This window comes from Sinohyriopsis cumingii, chromosome 6 (assembly GCF_028554795.1).
Source record: "Sinohyriopsis cumingii isolate HCF-2022 chromosome 6, ASM2855479v2, whole genome shotgun sequence".
NCBI classification, from domain to species: domain Eukaryota; kingdom Metazoa; phylum Mollusca; class Bivalvia; order Unionida; family Unionidae; genus Sinohyriopsis; species Sinohyriopsis cumingii.
In genome coordinates this window covers 17,590,690-17,595,817 of record NC_142966.1, presented here as the reverse complement: position 1 = coordinate 17,595,817, position 5,128 = coordinate 17,590,690, and the positions used below count along the sequence as shown (strand labels likewise).

The following is a 5,128-nucleotide window of genomic DNA, read 5'->3' as shown; positions in this document are numbered from 1 at the left end:
AGCCTTTTGTAGGCTGTACTGAAAGGATCGAAGACACCTCTGGCTATGGGCTGTAAGTAGTGGGTGGTGTATATCGGTAATGCTAAAATATAGATATTCTCTTTTATGACTTCTTCTGGTAATCCAGTGCCTTCAAGCAACTAATGAGAATCGAAAATCAAAAAGCTGTGGTCGCTCAAGGCCACAGTTCTTCAAGACAACTCCCATAAATCATTCTTCACCTAAAATATCACACATCCAAGCTTTCTCCTGGTAGGTCCATACTGTACCAGATGGGGCATCCATGCAGTTAAACGACTGCAAACACTTCTTTGTCTTCCCCTGACAATGCACATAGGAAGCATTGTTGTTCCTGCTACACTGACACAGGCGAGGATTGTAACATTTCCTCAAGAGTTAGATGTTCTACCAATCACACTTCCGGCCCCTTTTCTAGCACACACAGTTGTTGGAGTGTGTTCAAACTGTCTGCCTGTCGCATCACAATTCCATATTAAATGAGGACTGCCATGTATATTTAAATTTGTAAATATTTCTTGAAGGTCTTGGAAGAAATAATCAACAGCTGTTGGTTTCAATATTCTGGCACCTGATGTTGACAATTTCTAAGGTTTTCTGAGTGCCAATGGAGGATATCTAGCCCTTAAACCTTTCCACCAATCTTCTTCTGTTATCTTATTTTGAAATGGTGTACTAATTTTCATCCATTTGCATAATTTGGCGGTCTTCATCAACAGTTGCTTCTTGGTAATCCCAAATCACTTTGACAATGTTTCCAGTGACTTCGCAATAATGCTTTCTTCAGCCTTTGCCGGTTTCACTTGAGGTCGTCCTGGTTTGGACCCTGACAGGTAACGACCAGTTACATGGTCCACTAAGGTCGTTTTGGGGATTCCATATTTCAAGCTGGCTTTCCTCTAGCACAATACAGCTTTTATTGCTGATAGAGCGGCTTCTTAATCTTTATATGCATACTGCATATTACTTTTCTTCATCTGGTTCGTCTTTGGCATCCTGCAAGAGTTTAAGCCTTTATATAGATACCTAAATATAGACCAATACATACATACATACATGAACACACACACACACACACACACACACACACACACACACACACACACATATATATATATATATATATATATATATATATATATATATATATATATATATATATATATATATATATATATATATATATATATATATATATATATATGTGTGTGTGTGTGTGTGTGTGTGTGTGTGTGTGTGTGTGTGCAAGCTTTTAATTCACTGATCAAAGTTTATTCATTGCTCTTACTGTCAGTTTGTTGAGGTATGCATACAACTAGATACAACCGAATAAAGAGCCTGAAAGGTTTATCACATGCAAGACTGGTCGGATTTACCCCTGGCACATGGGTAATTTTTGGAAACATTGGGAAAATATAATTAATTGGATATATAGTTAAGCTTAGATTGCAAAGATAAAACTCTCTGTGTGAAGAAAAATGAATGATATACCTTTATAATATGATAATACAAACCAGGCATGCGAGTTGTGCAGACACAAATCTTCCCTGATGAAACTTGAAATTTCCCGCTTGCAACACTTTACCGGAATATCACGTGACATAACTTTGCATTAGCACGATGTCGCGATATTTTGTGCCATTAGGGTAACCACTCCAGGTTACAGAGATGCTTTTCTTTTTTTGGTATTTATTATTATGCATCTGATATTTACTTCCTGTACGTTTGATATTTTGATCATGAAAGCACACGGAATTATCCCGGTGATCGGAATAAGACCCATTTACCCTAAAGGCGGAGCAAATGGAGCAGTATGGGGTTGTTTATGCGGGCCCTTATCACAGTGAAATTGTATTGGTAGAGGGGGCGCTTTTAGACTAACTCTAGGGCCTCTTGCCACTTTAATTCATCCTGGTATTCTCAAGTGATCCTTCAATCAGCTAAGGTGAAACATTCCGTCTTTTTCCATTAGGAATTAGCGGGCTTCAGGCCGGTTAAATGCATAATGGATACATATCGAATTTCATAAAACCCTGATTTTAATGTTGACTTGCCAATCAGAATTGACATTTCAAACATAATATCATTATTTATTAGTTGACACCAAAAAAAAAATCTTTCAATCTGGAGCTCATCAGTTTTGTAATCTCCAGGTCTGATCTAATGTAGACCACTTTCTGTGCTAAAATTCTCTTCTCAGATGAATGGGGCAAGATGATTTGTGTCTTTCTCATGGATGGCAGTGCAAAGAGGTCCATTTTTTATCGCTTCATATATAACACCAGTCTGTAAAAGAAATAACAGGTGTAGAAATTATCAGAACGTCGTGTGTAACTAACAATATTTTTAAATAATTCTCTGAGTTTAGCAGGTGTACCTAATAGATGTATAACATATGTTAGCAGTTGACCTTATCCGGAGTGATTACGAGAGTAGTAGATGACTTATGCTATGCTGGAACACTATTGCAGTTTAAAATAGTGAAGACATATGTGTTGTTGGAGACTATACATAAATGTGGTTTATTCATATATAAAGATTAAAAAGATAACGCCATTGTTTTACGACGATCAAAGTCAAGGTTGGTATGACTATTGTTTTTACTGAATCCTACTTGAAGAAAGTTATTATTCAGATAATCTGTTGATTAGATTCTGTAAAATAGAACAGCCTGACTAATTAAGTTAACTATCAGACTTACGAAACTGCCCATACAGAATGATTGATTGCCCACACTGGATGGAGAGAATGCTGAATGCCCATACGAGGCGAAGAGAAGGTTGAATGCCCATTCGGGACGGAGAGAAGGTTGAATGCCCACACAGGATAGAGAGAAGGTTGAATGCCATACGGGACGGAGAGAATGTTGAATGCCCACACAAGATGGAGAGAAGGTTGAAAGCCCACACGGGATGGAGAAAAGGTTGAATGCCCACACAGAAAGGTTGAATGCCCACACAGGATGGAGAGAACGTTGAATGCTCACACAGGATGGAGAAAAGGTTGAGTGCCCACACAGGATGGAGAGAAGGTTTAATGCCCACACAGGATGGAGAGAAAGTTGAATGCCCACACAGGATGGAGAGAAGGTTGAATGCCCACACGGGATGGAGAAAAGGTTGATTGCCCACACAGGATGGAGACAAAGTTGAATACGGAGCAGGACGTATAAACATAATGAATAGAGGTGAAATGCATGATGCAACCCAATGTTTGTTTATCCCGTCAACAAAAAAAAAAAATCAGAATAACACGTTGTTTTTAATGCCTTTTTAGAAAATATAGCTGAATAATGTACCAAACACATCGTGTGATCACGTAGATAGACCACATACATACAGTTTGGTTAGATACTGGAGCGTTGGTTTAAAGTATGCATTGTAACACTTCAGTGCATCACAAAGATGGCCCTCTCGGTAAATGGGTATGAAATATTTGAAAATAAATACACTAAGGCAATTAGAATAACAGAAAAAGAAAAATATAAGCATTTTGACGTTTCGATTACATTTCAAGAATGGATTTAAACCATTATGCTGGCCTAACCGATTTATCCACATTGTTACCGTCATGAGTAAGCATCATGATAGAAAGAAATACAGAGACTTTAATAAACTGAAAAATGCCAAATCTTTGGTATTCACAGATGAAGAGGAAAAGCATTTTAATTCAAGGGATACGTGTAATTTTTATAAGAGAGAAATAATTAAAGACAAAGAGCGTGACCCTTAACGTGAAATTATAGACGTCCTGTTCATCAAGCTTGTAATATGAATATCATTTCCAATGTCTCATTTATTCATAATTTCTCAGGTTGTGTTAGCCCACTATTTATCAAGACGTATGTGAAAACTTATACATATGAGGTGCAAAAAAACCGCGGGCCGTAGTTTGCCCACCCCTGACATCTACCATATGCATGTGAGTCGTTAACACTAACATAATGCACGCATTTCAATAAACATAAAAATAACATTACTTTATTTACGACGTTATGGTATAGTTGGTGTCTTGTGTTTCCCCACACATCAACACAAGTAAATTATTTAGTGCTAAGGCACTTGGAGTAAAATACCATGCCCATGTATTCATCACGGTAGTTCATGGTTAATCCGATGGTAGGATTCGAACACGCGTCCTTTCGGTCGCGAATTTGGCACGCTAACCACGGTACAAACACATTTCCTGTTGCATTATGGCTATCAGTAAAAGTGATTATCTATGATTGAATGTATCTTTAACTGACTTACAGATTAAATAAATGCGATACATGAAAAATTAATATGTATATACCTTTGAGAAAAAATCTTCATTGCGACTTAATTATATTATCCTTTCATAAACAAAATGTTTTCTTTGTAAAATTTCAAATAATTTTTCAATTGTACTTACTTAACAATAAATTGCCATTTTTTTAATCTGATTAATATTGTTAATAATTGTTCCAATATGTGCCTCTGTGCGTGAGTGTGTGTGTGTGTGTGTGTGTGTGTGTGTGTGTGTGTGTGTGAGAGAGAGAGAGAGAGAGAGAGAGGGAATAATTGTTGTTGATGACTGACAGTTACATTTTGCCAAAGGTTTTAAAAATTATTTTCGAAAAATAACCAAGAGTGAGTGTGTGTACTGTGTTTGTTTCTTAAATATATTTCAGAAGTTGAGATTTGTTATGATAAAATTGAGGTTATTGTGAGTAAAAAGAGATTATTATGAGTAACAAGAGGTTATAGTGAGTAAAAAGAGGTTATTATGAGTAACAAGAGGTTATTGTGAGTAAAAAGAGGTTATTATGAGTAACAAGAGGTTATTGTGAGTAAAAAGAGATTATTATGAGTAACAAGAGGTTATTGTGAGTAAAAAGAGATTATTATGAGTAACAAGAGGTTATTATGAGTAACAAGAGGTTATTGTGAGTAAAATGAGATTATTATGAGTAACAAGAGGTTATTATGAGTAACAAGAGGTTATTGTGAGTAAAATGAGATTATTATGAGTAACAAGAGGTTATTGTGAGTAACAAGAGGTTATTGTGAGTAAAATGAGATTATTATGAGTAACAAGAGGTTATTATGAGTAAAAAGAGATTATTATGAGTAACAAGAGGTTATTGTGA

At 36.2% G+C, this 5,128-nt stretch overlaps 1 pseudogene; it reads right to left on the bottom strand.

Moving 5' to 3' along the window:
- Positions 1-210: 210 nt before the first annotated feature.
- LOC149796436 (uncharacterized) lies at positions 211-4,123 on the bottom strand (annotated as a pseudogene).
- Between the last annotated feature and the right edge of the window lie 1,005 nt (positions 4,124-5,128).